This window comes from Myotis myotis, unplaced genomic scaffold (genome assembly GCF_014108235.1).
Source record: "Myotis myotis isolate mMyoMyo1 unplaced genomic scaffold, mMyoMyo1.p scaffold_m19_p_3, whole genome shotgun sequence".
Taxonomy (NCBI): Eukaryota; Metazoa; Chordata; class Mammalia; order Chiroptera; family Vespertilionidae; genus Myotis; species Myotis myotis.
Genome location: NW_023416335.1, coordinates 120,109,231 through 120,125,062, shown reverse-complemented (window position 1 = coordinate 120,125,062; position 15,832 = coordinate 120,109,231). Strand labels below are relative to the sequence as shown.

Here is a 15,832-nt window from a genome sequence, read left to right as displayed (position 1 = left end):
GCTCTGTGCGTGACGGGGTGGCGCCGCAACCTCCCCATCGACCCTGCCTTGAGTGTGACAGGGGGCGGTGCCCCAACCCCCCAATCGGCCCTACCCTGAGCGTGACTGAGGGTGGCATCACAAACTCCCGATCTGCCCTGCTCTGTGCATGACAGGGAGCGGCACCCCAACTCCCCAATCGGCCCTGCTCTGAGCCCGACTAGGGGCTGTACCTAGGGATTGGGCCTGCCCTCTGCCACCCGGGAGCAGGCCTAAGCCAGCAGGTCGTTATCTCCCGAGGGGTCCCAAACTGCGAGAGGGCACAGGCCAGGCTGAGGGACCCCCCATCCCCCCCGAGTGCACAAATTTTTGTGCACCGGGCCTCTAGTTTAAAAATGAATGGCACAATGCCATAGCTGGTTTGGCTCAGTGGATAGAGCGTCAGCCAGCTGACTGAAGGGTCCCAGGTTCGATTCCGGTCAAGGGCATGTACCTTGGTTGCGGGCACATCCCCAGTAGGGGGTGTGCAGGAGGCAGCTGATCGATGTTTCTCTCTCATCGATGTTTCTAACTCTCTATCCCTCTTCCTTCCTCTCTGTATAAAATCAAATATATATATATATATATATATATATATATATATATATATATATGGCACCACAGACCTGGCACCGACAACAACACTTGGCTTCCCCAAAGTGGGACATAGGCCCCACACCACCCCAGAGAGACACCCCACCAAATCGCAGCCAACGCTGCCAAGACCCCATGGTGCAAAATGCAGCCCACAGCCCAGCCCAGAAACAGTTGCTGTGGGTGCCAGGCAATCACATCACGTAGCAATGCCCAGCTTCCTCTTCCTAGCAACTAGCCTCCTTGGAGTTTCTTCAGCCCAGGAACCCAACTTGCTTTATAGCCAGGTGCAAACATTTTATAGTTTAACCAAATGTTTGTGAAGTGTTTTCACGTGCCTCATCTCATTTGATCCTCACAGAAGTTCTGGAGTAGGTAGAAAGGAGACTCTGTAGAATCCTATTTTCTTTTCATTAGCCGGAAAATGGAGATTTAGAATGTTTAGAAACTTGACCCGACTGAAAAGAAAGAAAGAAATGGTGGAACTTGAAAATGACTTCAGGTTTTCTCACTGCACAGGATATAGTCAAACACTGCTACAGTTAAATATTTTACCGTTTGTTCTCCCTGTGTGATCTACAATAATAATCTGCTTCATGTTGATATTTACTGCTGTGTTGCTGACAATTACCTGAAAGAGGAGTTGGGGTGCTTCATGGAGCTGGAAAAAGTTTAGCTAAATCAGAAAGCAGGTCTAATTAAGCAAGTTTATTCTGTATCTTTAAAAGGCTAAGTTGACTCGCACATACGCGATACATATAAAGCTGTCACTGGCGCCAATCGCATGCATGTGTTTCGATCTGTCATTGTCCATCATGAATTTGGTTGACACTTCTATTTTAGAGAAAGGGTGAATAACGATATTAAAATATTTCTTCAAATTAATTTCCTTTCTTTGTGCACATATTCATGCACCAGGACACTAGTTATAATATAATGTTAAGAGCTCAAGTTCTAAATGTCAGTTTCTGGCTCTATCACCCACTAGGTGCTTGACCAAGGGGGGGGGGGGGGGGGCGGGGAAAGAGGGGAATCACATAATCTCTTTAAATACTGTTTTCTCGTGTAGAATATAAAGACAATAATGGTAAATATTCATTTAATCTTTATTTATTGCATGAAACTGCATTAGACTAGTACCTGGCACATATGAAGTACTAAATAAATGTTAGTTATTGCTAAATTCCTGTTAATTTTCTGAGGAAAATGCAGAAAACTAAAAACATTACATTTCAGCTAAGAATGATAAATTTATTGATAGTATAGCACTAAAAAGTAGGGTAGTGGGCTAACCTAGGTTACTTAATAATTAGGATCTAAAATTGACACATCAAGAAATAATGGAATAAGGCTATTATTTAGACTGTAACTATAAAAGCCAGAAGATAGTTAAAAGAAAGTAACATGTCTAAGGAGTGGTAATGGGAAGGAGAAGAGTACAGCAGGAATCTCCTTTTACAAAATAAAGCTTTAGTACTATTGGATATTCACACATGTGCATGTATTATTTTAATAAAAACAAAAATTTTTAATGTAAATACCTATTGTATAAAGCAATAGTCAGCAAACTTTTTCTGTAAAGAGCCAAACAGTAAATATTTTAGGTATTGCAGGCTATCTGGTGTCTGTCACAACTACTCAACTGGCATTTTAGCATGAAAGCAGCCATAAACAATCTACTTATATAAAAACCCTGGGTGTAAGTAACATCACGTCCTGAAGCTCGACCAACCAGAAGGAAGTCAGTCCTGCAGGGGTCCTCTTGGAAACAGCTGTGCCCTCCCCCAGCTGTTTCCCAGAGGGCAAAGTTTCAAGCAGGAACCCGGCCTCAGGGCAAGGTTTCAGGCAGGAACCCGCCCTCGGAGTGGAGCGTGGAAGTACTGAGTCCTGGGTTGCCTTGCCAAGGGCTGCGCCCTACCCGAGCCATTTTCTGAGAGGCCTGAGGGAAGAACCCACCCTCAGAGCATCAGGAGCACCCAGCAGCAGTCAGTCCTAGGTTGCTGAGGCGGAGGCCACAGCGTGGTAAAACTCTGGGTCTGGCCCAACAGGGGACGTGATTGGCCTTCAAACCAGACCCTGACAGTAGGGAGGAGGCAGCCCCATTCCTCACAGAATCCGCTGTTGGAGAGCTTGCTGTCAGTGGTCTGCCAGCCAGGAACCCCATTCACCTTCACCCCAGACCCTGAAAGGAGGGAGGAGAGAGCCCCATTCCTCACAGAATCCACAGGTGGCCAGCTTGCTGTCAGGGGCCTGCCAGCTAGGAATCCTATTCACCTGCATATCTGTATAAAGTTTTAATACATTATATTAGAGGTTGTGGTGGTACTGTTTTACCCACAGTGTCTATAGGAATTGCTGCAAATTTACTTCTCAGTGGAAGAACCTTTCATTCCCAATATAAATTACCGATTCCATTAAATGAAACTTCAATTTCTAGACTCAATATAAACAGTGAAGTTGCTAAAGCTATTAAAAAGGCCCAACTTCTCATTATTGATGAATGCACCATGGCATCCAGTCATGCTATAAACGCCATAGACAGATTACTAAGAGAAATTATGAGTCTGAATGTTGTATTTGGTGGGAAAGTTCTCTTTCTTGGAGGAGATTTTCGACAATGTCTCAGTATTGTACCGCATGCTATGTGATCGGCCATAGTACAAACGAGTTTAAAGTACTGCAATGTTTGGGGATGTTTCAGAAAGTTGTCTCTTACAACAAATATGAGGTCAGAGGATTCTGCTTATAGTGGATGGTTAGTAAAATTGGAGATGACAAACTTGATAGCAGTTTTCATTTAGGAATGGATATTATTGAAATCCCCTGTGAAATGATTTCTAATGGATCTATTATTGAAGCTACCTTTTGAAATATTATATCTATAGATAATATTAAAAATATATCTAAACATGCAATTCTTTGTCCAAAAAATGAACATGTTCAAAAATTAAATAAAGAAATTTTGAATATACTTGGAGATTTTCACACATATGTGAGTGATGATTCCATTGATTCCACAGATGATGCTGAAAAGGAAAATTTTCCCATCAAATTCCTTAATAGTATTACTCCGTTGGGAATGCCGTGTCATATATTAAAATTGAAAGTGGGTGCAATCATCATGCTATTGAGAAATCGTAATAGTAAATGGGGTCTTTGTAGTGGTACCAGATTTATTATCAAAAGATTACAACCTAACATTATCGAGGCTGAAGTATTAACAGGATCTGCAAAGGGAGAGGCTGTTCTGATTCCAAGAATTGATTTGTCCCCATCTGACACTGGCCTCCCATTTAAATTGATTTGACGACGGTTTCCCATGATGCCAGCATTTGTGGTGACTATTAGTAAATCACAAGGACAAACTCTAGACAGAGTAGTTATATTCCTACCTGAACCTGTTTTCGCATATGGTCAGTTATATATTGCTTTCTCTCGAGTTTGAAGACCATGTGACGTTACAGTTAAACTTCTAAATACTTCAGCACAAGGGAAATTAGTCAAGCACTCTGAAAAGTGTTTTCACTCTTAATGTGGTATACAGGGAGATATTAGAATAAGTTTAATCACTTTATCAGTCATTGTTTGTATCACTGTTGTTTTTATATCATGTTTTTGTTGTTTTCATATCATGTTTTTGTCATTTTTATATCATGCCTCTGTTGTTGTTATATCCTTTTGTTACTGTTTATTAATAAATTTATATATTATTTTCATATACATTTTACTGATTTCCTTTCATCTCTCACACTTCTATTATAGAGAAAGGGCAAATAGCAATATTAAAATATCTCCGCTAATTAGTTCCCTTTTAATGTGCACAAATTTCACGCACTGGGCTACTAGTCCTATATAATAAAAGCCCAGTGACCATAATGGCAGAATGACCAGGACAACTGCTCGACCAGTCACTATGAGGTGCACTGACCACCTCTTGATCCCTTTCCCCAGCCGGCAGGTTCCAATCACTTGATGGTGAATGGGGACCTGGGGGTGGGTAGTGGGGGAATATGGGCAGTGCAAGGGCAGTCTGGTGACCTTGCCCATCTTATAGCTGTGTCATGTAGCACATGTGACCTCTAAGGTCATAGTGGCAGCAGTAGAGTTGAAGGAGTCACACCGGGTCATAACTGCCTAAGGGCAGAAATGAACAGAACTTGTCACATGGCCCCAACTTAATTGCAATGGAGGCTGGAAAATATAAGAAAGCATTTGAATAATTGATGAGTACTGTGTCTGCCACAGCCATTTTCCCCCACTCCAAAATGAGATCCTAGAAGGTGGGGGATTCCTTCTGAATCATTTTGACACCCCCAGTGACTAGCACAGTACCTTATGCATAGTAGGGAGTCAGGAACAAAGTGTTTGGTTAGTAATTCAATGAGTAGATGAGGGAAGGAGTGAAATACATAATGTAGGATAACAGACCAAATATATTTTTTAATTTTTTAGAAACTAATTTTATAAGGCAAGAGTTACACTTCTCACATTTAAAAAAGAGCTTGTTTCTACTTTTCTAAACACTACCATAAAATATTCAACCTTTTGTTGAAGAACAACCCTTATCTCTCCCCATAAAACATGGAGTCACTTTTTACTTCTAGTTTCTGCTTTGAAACAATGCTTACTGCTCTGCCTTCCATCTAAACTGTTTACAACTATCCTATATAATAAAAGGCTAATATGCAAATTGTCCCCTTGACCAGGAGTTTGACCAACCCTGGCCCTTCCTCCTGGCCAGCCCTGTCCCCGATCAGCCCCTCCCACCCTGATCCGGGGCAGGCCCATGGGACCCCACCCATGCACGAATTCATGCACCAGGCCTCTAGTTCTACTACAAAATTAAAACATCTTGGCCTGGCCAGGTGGCTCAGTTGGTTGGAGCACTGTCTGTACACCAAAAGGTTATGGGTTCAATTTCTGGTCAGGGCATATAACCCAGGTTGCAGTTCAATCCCTGGTCAGGTGAGTATAATAGGCAACCAATCAATATTTCTCTCTCACATCAATGTCTCTCTCTCTCCCTCTCCCTTCTCTCTCTAAAAAAATCAATAAAAACATATCCTCAGGTGAGGATTTAAAATAATTAAAATATATCCTTGTTGTTAATCCTCACCCAAGGATATCTTTCCATTGACTTTATTTTAGAGTGGAAGGGAAGGGGAGAGACAGAGAGAAAGAAACATTGATGTGAGAGAGACACATTGATTAGTTGCCTCCCACACCCACCCCAACCAGAGACGGGAATCCAGCCTGCAACCGAAGTATGAACCCTTGGCCAGAATTGAACCTGGCACCCTTCAGTCGGTGGGCCAACACTCTATCCACTGAGCCAAACAGACTGGGGGAGTGGTCGGCAAATTCATTAGTCAACAGAGCCAAATATCAACAGTACAACGACTGAAATTTCTATGGAGAGCCAATTTTTTTAAATTTAAACTATATAGGTAGGTACACTGTTATTAACTTAATTAGGGTACTCCTAAGCTGGCCTTTGCTAAAAACGTCCTCAATCTGAGGGGTCAACCTCAGCGAACATACCCCCACTTCTTCTAACGCCACTTCTTCAAAATAGACTCGCCCAGGCCGAAAATCAACTTCTGCGCATGGGCCACGAAGTTTCAATCGCACTGTACGTGCGAGCCCACACATGGTATTTTGTGGAAGAGCCACACTCAAGGGGCCAAAGAGTCGCATGGGGCTCACAAGCCGCGGTTTGCCGACCACTGGACTAGGGCAATAAGCTTTAATCATATGTCAAAAAATATGGGGTGGAAGTAAAATTTAGCTAGACCCTCACCAGCAAGAGATAGCTATTGTCTTTTTTATAAGTGACTATGTTTGTGTGTTTTATGTGCATGTATGTGTATATTTGTTAAACGAAAGTAGAATCCAAATGTATCGCATATTTTATGCAGCAGCATCTCAAGTCTTCTCGGCTTTGCATGTCTGAGGTCCCCAATTACTTTTTTTCATCCCAGCTAATTAGGCAAACCATGTATGCGTGGATTCAAACCAAGTGCACACAGGGATAACCAATGGTCCCTCACTTCTTGCTCATGCTGGATGTTTCTCACCTACCACCTTTGGTTTCCCTCTTGACTTTGAGGTGTGAGAACTGTGGGACCCTCTTAAGGCCCACACATGCACAATCTGAAATTTTGGGGAAGTAAATATACCGTGAGGCAAAGCTTTTACCAGTGAGATACAGAAGCTGAGAGGCACATCTTCTCCTTCCTTCGAGTGGATTGTCCTGGGATGCAGTATTAGCCATCCTCCTGGGAGATAGCTTTAGGAAATCAAGCAACCAGTTTCACTTATTACAAAGGGGTGGCCAGCTTGGAGATGTACCCTTGAACTAATTTAATCTTTCATCTCTCCCCAATCCCTCTTTCCCTCACTTCTGCTTTCTGAAATTGCACTTCCTGAAAACATAATGGCATATGAGCTTTTGCCTCAAGCTCCAGGTTCTGGAGTACATAGGTATAGCAGACACTATGAACGCTCTGCCGATTATCCCTTCAGCTCCTACCACAGTAGTGCACCCTCATCTAACTTCCAAATGCCAACATGTGCATCTCTTTAGCTGAAGGCTTCCTTTGGCATCCAGGGCCCATTTTGCATCTGTTAATGGTAAACTGGAAGCACCAGAGAATTGATGCCCCAGGGAGCAACTTCAAATAATGACTCACAGGAGTTAGTGTGTAAAGACCCTGGATTTCTCACCCATTCCATGAAATGACACTGAGCATAGTTCCGTGCTGGCTCCAGAGGTCCCCAGTGAAATCAGGTTTGGTTGCCACCAGTGGTAACTGGCTTGACAAGTACTTTTGTTTAATAACTTTTCTTTCCCACCTCACCTCTCCTCTCCTCTACCAGTATGCCCTGGGGTCATCTCCCAAATAAACTATTTGCACTTGAAGGGAAAATGTGGGGACTGGGGAGGTGGGTGGCAAAATATAGATTAACAATGAAGAAATCTGGCAAATAACCACCTGAATCAAGTAATTAAACATAATGTCACCAATAATAGCACCATGTGCTTTCTGAGATGCACTGAAAAAGTCACAACATCATTTTGGTAGTAGTCTACCAATCTACTCATGACTTGATCATAAGTAAATAATCAGACAAATTCAAATCTACAAGGCCTGGACTCTTCAAAAATGTCAAAAAGACAAAACAAAGTAAAACAAAAAGTCTACTAAAGTCTTCTAGAGTAAAGAAAACTAAAGAGACATGACAACTAAAATGCACTGTGTGATCCTTGATAGGATTTTAGATCAGGGAAAAAAAACAATAAAGGACAATACTGAAACAATGGGAAAGTCGATGATGGATTGCATATTAGATGCTGGCCTTTTATCACTGTTAAACCAAGTGAATGTGATAACTGTATCATGGTTATGTAGGAGATACGTGATAAAGTATTAGAGTAAACTGGCATGTTTTCTGCAACTTTCCAATCATTCAACTAATAAATGTGACTATGTGTGTGCAAAAGAGGGAAGAGAAAGAGAAAGGTTAAAGTAAAGTAACAAACTTATGAATCTAGTGTATGCAGGTATTCATAGTGTAATTTTCTTGAAGGCTTCAAATTTTTAAAAATAGAATGTTAGGAAAGACTTCCTAATAGTCAAGGTTATGACAGCTACATAAATTCAAATATCCCAATACATCCTCCAAAAACTACACAGACTTACAAGAAGAACAAATAAAACCACAAGTAGTCCAGCTGGTGTGGCTCTGTGGTTGAGCATCAACCCATGAAACAGGAGATCACGGTTGGATTCCCAGTCAGAGCACATGCCCGGGTTACAAGCTCCATCCCCAATAGAGGGTGTGCAGGAGGCAGCCGATCAATGATTCTCTCTCATCACTGATGTTTCTATATCTCTCTCCCTTCTTCTCTCTGAAATCAATAAAAATATATTTTAAAAAAAAAAAAAAAAGTGCCCTTATCGGCATGGCTCAGTTGGTTGGGCACTGCCCCAGGCACCAAGAGATGCTGGTTCAATTCCCGGTCAGGGCACATGCTTGATCCCTGGTAGGGGACCTGGTAGGCAGCCAATCACATTGATGTTTCTCTTTCTCTCTCCCTAAACAAAAATCAATAAAAATGTATACTCTTAAAGAAAAGAAAAAAGAATCTCCTGATTAAAAATCAAACAAAAAACCCACAAATATCCCGTATCTTCCAACATAATTAGAAGACTGAAAATACTATAAGCTCACCTAGCCTGGAAGTAGAAAAAGTAAACAATTTCTGGTGGAGATATTTCTCAAAGTCTCATCCAAAGTCTTTAGGGAGAGCAAGGTGGGCCCCAGATGGGAAAGGAAATGCAGAGAAGAGAGAAGGGGATGATGAAGAGCCCACGTGGAACTAAAATCATTCCTGGGGAAAGAAAACCCACACTTACGTGTAAAGACACTAAGTGTTCTGGTAGACCAGTGTAGTCTAGAATTCAATGAGGCAGTCTTGGAAAGTCAATGTTTCTGGGGAGAAGAGGTTGAAAGGAAGGCGAGATGCCCTTTGAAACTTCTGTGAAGGGAGAAAGAGGGAAAATACAGGATCCTGTAATTCAAGAGAAAAATTTAAAGTCAAAGGACATCTCCCCCACAAAAGCCTTCTAATAAAAAGGCCAAGATTACTTACAAACCAATAGGAACTACCTTTGAACCAGGAATCTCATAAACCATCCCAGCTGTCAATCCTGTTCACAAAATGCAAAATTAGAGATAAAAAAGAGTCAGTAAACTTGAAGACTGAAAATAATGAAAGAGCTTCAGGGTTCTATGGGATAATACCAAAATGGCTAGCATGCATACAACTGAGGTCCCAAAAGAGTTTAAGAAAATGGGGGAAATATTTTAGAAAACAATGGCCTGAAATTTCCCAAGTTGGGTGAGAGGCATAAATGTATGCATTTATGAAGCTCAGCAAACCTCAAAGCAGGATAAATACAAAGAAAACCACACTTAAATACATCATAGGCAAACTGCTAAAAACCAAAAATAAAGAGAAAATCTTGAAAGCAGTCAGAGAAAAATGGCACGTTGCGTACAGAGTAATAATACAAATGATAGCTCCATTTACAAGTTTTTTAAAAAAACACTTTTGAGTAACTTTAACTAAAGATGTGTAAGACTGCTACAATGAAAACAAACATTTCAATATATTTTTGAAATATATTGAAAAAATTTCAATATATTTTTATTGATTTCAGAGAGGAAGGGAGAGGGGGAGAGAGAGATAGAAACATCAGTGATGAGAGAGAATCATTGATCAACTGCCTCCAACACACCCCCTACTGGGGATGAAGCCTGAAACCCAGGCATGTGCCCTGACCGGGAATCGAACCATGACCTCTTGGTTCATAGGTTGACGCTCAACCACTGAGCCAACCATGCCAGCCATGTCTAAAAGAAATTTTAAAAGACTTAAATAGAAAGGGAGATGTACCATCCTATATAATAAAACCCTAATAGGCAAATCGACTGAACAGCGGAACGACAGGTCACTATGATGCTCACTGACCACCTGGGGGCAGACACTCAATACAGGAGCTGCCCTCTGGTCGTCAGTTCGCTCCTACAGAGGGAGCACCACTCAGCCAGAAGCCAGGCTCACGGCTGGCAAGCGCAGCGGAGGTGGTGGTGGAAGTGGTAAAGAGCAGGGAGCGGGCGGTAAGGAGCAAGGGGTCCCAGACTGCAGAGAGGGTGCAGGCTGGGCTGAGATGACACCCCCCCACCCCGCACGAATTTCGTGCACCGGGACTCTAGTGTTCATATGTTTGAAGACTCAATACTGTTTAGATGTTAATTCTATTCAGATTGATCTAAAGATTCAATGCCATCCCAATCATAAGCCTACCAGTCTTTTTTGGAGAAACTGATGACTTTAATATTTATATGGAAAATGCAAAGGATCTAAATTATCCAAATCAAGCTTGAAAAACAACAACAAAGTTGCTGACCTGCACTACATGACTTCAAGATTTATGATAACTCTACATTAATTATAACAGTGTGGTACCAATAAGGATTGACCAATGGAACAGAAGAATCCAGAAATCAACTACCATTTATAGTCATCTGAATTTCAATAAAGGTACCAATACATATAATGACATACCTCACTATACCCAACAGAATGGTTAAAAATAAAGACTGACAACACCCAAAGTTGGCAAGGATGTAAAACAATTAGAATTCTCATACACTGTTGGCAGGAAATACAATGATAAAATTACTGAGCTGTAAACACATGCTACCGTTCATAGAAAAAGGGAGAATAACTTGAAGATGGAGCCACAGATCCAGAGAGTAAAGCAGCAGGCCACAAACCATTAGTCTCAGGCCTGGAACCTAATGGTTCTTTATGTACCTTAGATATCAGCCCTTTGTCAGAAAGGTGTCAGTGCTTGCCTATTCATTTTCTTAGAGTTGTATTTGATGAGACCTTTTCAATTTTATTTTATTTATTTATTTTTTAAATATATGTTATTGATTTTTTTACAGAGAGGAAGGGAGAGGGATAGAGAGTTAGAAACATCAATGAGAGAGAAACATCGATCAGCTGCCTCCTGCATGCCCCCTACTGGGGATGTGCCCACAACCAAGGTACATGCCCTTGACCGGAATCGAACCTGGGATCCTTCAGTCCACAGGCGGATGCTCTATCCACTGAGCCAAACCAGTCAGGGCCCTTTTCAATTTTAATGTAATACCATTTATCTTTTTAAAAGTAGTTTTTGCTGTCCTAGTCTTGTCTAAGAAAACCTTTTGCACACCCCCATCATGAAAGTAGTCTTTAGTATTTTCTAGAAGACTTATAGTTTTATGATAATTTCTAAAATAAACCTGATTTCTTTAGAAATTAAATATGCATCTGCCACATAACCCAAGAATTCTTCTGACAGGTATTTTCCCAAATAAAAACATGTGACCAAAAAAAAAAAGGCTTGTGGTGGTAAGGAGAAAGAACTTGAAGTAGGGTAGTGATTGTGAATATAAAATAGATTAATTTAAGAGATATTAAGAAGGTAAACAAGATTGGGAAAAATTTTTATTCTTATCCATTTCCTTATTATCTAAATGTATTTCTAATTACATGTGGAGGGAGGCACAAAATAATAAGGGAATAAAGCATATTATATAAGGAAATTTTCCTCTTTTGTCTGACCTCTTTTTATTTTTTAAAAATTTGATTTCAGAGAAAAGGGAGAGGGAGAGATAGACAGAACATCAATGATTTGAGAGAATCATTGATCAGCTGCTTCCTGCACAACCCCTACTGGGGATCGAGCCCACAACTTGGGCATGTGCCCTTGACTGGAATCCAACCTGAGCCCCTTCAGTCTGCAGGCCGACTCTCTAGCCACTGAACCAAACCAGCTAAGGCTCGTTTCATCTTTATTAAAGACAGGAGAGGACATAATCATGAAGGGTAATAGAAGCCATCTTTAAAAGTTTAAAACTTTAGTTTGTAAACCATGAGGAAGCAATGGAAATTTTAAGCTGAAAACAATAAGATGACATTTATGTCTCCGAAAGCTCTTTGTCAACAGTGAATAATTGAGGGAGAGTTCAGTTAGGAGTCTATGTTACAACAGTCCAGAAAGGAAAGTATAAAGATTCAAGGATAACAGGTATGTAGTAGAAAAACGATGGACTCTGGATATGTATTACAGGAAGCAGAATTGACAGGACTCAATGATGGGTGAGGACCAAGAACAGCAGGAGTGGATATCAAGGGTTTTTTTCCCCTTTTATTTTTACTTACATATATGCTGCTATAATTTTTGTGACACACAAAAAAAATTAAGAGTAGAAAAAAACTTTTTTTAAGAAGGAACTAGATCTCAAAATGTCACCTCCCCACTACACTCTAAATAAAATGTCTTTCTGTTTAAAGACAGCTTATCTAATATATATTATTGATTTGTTAACATTGAATTCACTGCTGAACAGTTTATCTAAAAGAAACTTTGTAAGGCCTATCACAGCCTTCCTTCACTTAAACAATAGACAGCACATTTCAACAATATGCCTGGAGGCCTTTACATTGGGGGGTTGGGGGAGGGAGGGGAGATACCCAAAAACCTGGCACTAAGTATACAAGGACTCTCATTTCCAGTATGAGCCTGGTTTAACCTCAACTGGGGAACATGCGCATTGGGCAACTCAAATTTTTCAGAATTCTGCACATCTGCAAAAGTGCCATGAGTATCGATTTGGGATTTCAAAGATTAGCGAGTAAATAAATTCGTAAATACAGACTTGACATATAAAAGATAGACTGTGGGTTTGCTTACTAATTGGTTCTCAACCTGTGGGTCCCGACCCCTTTGGGGGGGGTCCAATGAGCCTTTCACAGGGGTCGCCTAAATACATCCTGCATATCAGATATTTACATTACAATTCATAACAGTAGCAACATTACAGTTATGAAGTAGCAACGGAAATAATTTTATAGTTGGGTCACAACATGAGGAACTGTATTAAAGGGTTGTGGCATTAGGAAGGTTGAGAACCACTTAAGGTAAAACCGCTCTCCCACAGCTATCTCGGTTACTTTCTCATACACTCCTCTCCACTACACCCAGTTCGTTCATACACAAGACCAGTCATGGCATACATTACACACAGCATCTCCGATGAGAACTGCACACAAACATTTCTCTGCCAGTTACCACTACAATTAATGGTCTAATCAGTGCTGAACCTAGAAGACTTTTTAATTATCATTGTTTAAAGTATTACATTATCTCCTTTTTCCCCGACTTACCGCCCCCCTCCGCCATCCCCGCCCCCAAGACAAGCCCGCCCGCCCCATGTCGGTGCCCATTGGTTATGCTAACATGCATGCACACAAGTCCTTCGGTTGTCTTCTAACCCTCCTCCCCCGTCTTCTGAGGCTGGACGGTCTGATCAGTGTTTCTTAGTCTCTGGATCTATTTTTGTTCATCAGTTTATGTTGTTCACCGAGAAGACTTTAAAAAGACAAATTTCCCTAAACTGAGATCCCTGAAATACTTGACCCATCCCAGAATTAAATTTGGTTTTAAAATGTGTGCACCTCAGACTGCGAGTTCTGCGGGGGAATAGACCTTAGAGGTCTAGGTCTCTAGGAAGCCTACAAGTGGGGAGGAGTGGGGACCCAAATGTCCCAAAACTAATGGAGAAACAAAATGTGGTATATCCCTACACCTGAGTATTATTATTCATGTTATCCAGCCATGAAAAGGCGTGACGTACTGACACATGCTACAATATGGATGGCCCTTGAAAACATTATGCCGAGATAAACTCGACACAAAGAACAAATATTGTATGATTCCACTTTTGTGAAATATCTAGAACTGGCAAATTCACTGAGACAACAGGATTAGTGAGGCTGGGGTAGGGGTAATGAGCAGTGCCTACTAATGAGTTCCAGGTTTCTTTTTAGGGTGATTGAGTGTTCTGGAATTTGACAATGCTGGTTTTACAACCTTGTGAATATACTGAAAACCACTGAATTGTTCTCTTTAAAAGGATAAATGTAATCATAAATGGATGGTATCTCAATTGTTTAAGAACAGGTCTAAAAGGCTGAATACGCGGCTACACCGAGTGTCATTCCTTCCAAACTGCAGCCACTCCTTTCCGCTCCGCCCGGCATTGACACACGCTTCCGCAGCCTCCCCCGGCCCACAAGCCGCCGTCCGCGGCTCGGCTCGGCCGCACCGGGAGGCCCGCGGGGAGCAACAGGCTGCCACCCTCCCGGGGCGGGGTCCTGGGGCTGCGCCACGTGAGCTGGTGCACGTTCCCGGTACCCCTGTCCCTCCTAACCAAACTCTCAGAAACCGTGATCCTGAACCCCCACAGCACGTTACTACAGGCCTCGGACTCAGGGTGACGATGCCTGGGACCCGCAGTTCGCGCTCCAGCCCGATCCCTGCGCTCTACTCAGACTCGAGCCGCCCCAACGCCACAGCCCTAGCCGGAGCCACCCCCTGGGCCTCCTCCTCCCCACTTACGCGCCTCAGCAGCGCGCGGTGCACGCAGGGAGCTCGGTCTAGGCTAAATGAAGGGGGAAGGGAGTTTAGATAGAGCCGCGCAGAGGGGTCTGGGAAGGATGTGCAAGGGAACTCTGGGAAGAAGGTCCTAATCGAGAGCAAGGCCAGGGCGGAGCCAGGAAGAACAGGAGGAGAAGCCGTAAATCAAATAGGAAGGGGAGAAGAGCCGCAAAGCAATCTGCCGAAAGCCGTAAAGCAAGCTGGAAGAGCGACGCCGATCTCTACATTCTTAGTCTCTTATTGCTCCATCCAGTCCCTCCACCGCCCCCTCAGGTTGTGCGGCGTCCGGATCTCTGCTGACCCCTGGCGGGCCGATGAGCTCGCCCGGGACATGCACTTAGAGCCTCTTAGGGCCCACTCTTTCCGTGCCTTCCTGCAAGACTGCACAAACCCATTCCCGGATTGGAATGCAGAAGTGCGGCGGGGAGGAATTTCTCAATACCTATCCGTGCACACTACGGATATGGCAAGGAAAGAAAAACATGCTTTCAAGTCTTATTAAGAAATGGTTATCACCAATGGACACAAGACACTGGGGGGTAGGGGAGGCCAGGGGATTGTCAAGGGTGGGGGAAAAAAAAAAGGAGACATATGTAATACTCTTTGTAATACTTTAAGCAATAAAAAAATATATATTAAAAAAAAAAGAAAACCAAATCCCTGCTAAAAAAATAAAAAAAGAAATGGTTATCAGAGCCCTTCATAGATACCCCCCAGACAGGTATAGCAAACCGGGCACACCCCCAATTATTACCTGATAGCTTCTTTTTTTTTGGTATAATAATGTTACATGCAATAAATATTAATATTTCAAGAAAAACTATTTTAAATATAATAATGTTACATGCAATAAACAATCTTTCAAGAAAAAAGATTTTAAATATAATATTACCAAAACTGTACTAACATTGTATAATATCACAAAAGTTGTAGGAAATATTAAAAATCTGCAAAAACAGGATTACTTCTATTCTAAAATATTTTTTTCCTCTAGCTCAATTTTGGTTCATCAGTTTATGTTGTTCATTATATTCCACAAATGAGTGAGATCATGTGATATTTATCTTTCTCTGACTGGCTTATTTCGCTTAGCATAATGTTCTCCAGGTCAATCCATGCTGTTGCAAATGGCAAGAGTTCCTTCTTTTTTATAGCAG

At 41.8% G+C, this 15,832-nt stretch overlaps 1 protein-coding gene across 2 annotated transcripts in view; it reads right to left on the bottom strand.

The window, feature by feature from the left end:
- Window positions 1-14,683, bottom strand: part of RAD52 (RAD52 homolog, DNA repair protein) — a 52,497-nt gene extending 37,814 nt beyond the window's left edge. For both annotated transcript variants that reach the window (XM_036299564.1, XM_036299567.1), the window contains exon 1: window positions 14,637-14,683. The gene's annotated coding sequence lies outside the window, so the exon portion shown is untranslated. The remainder of the gene's footprint in view (window positions 1-14,636) is intronic.
- Window positions 14,684-15,832: the final 1,149 nt, after the last annotated feature.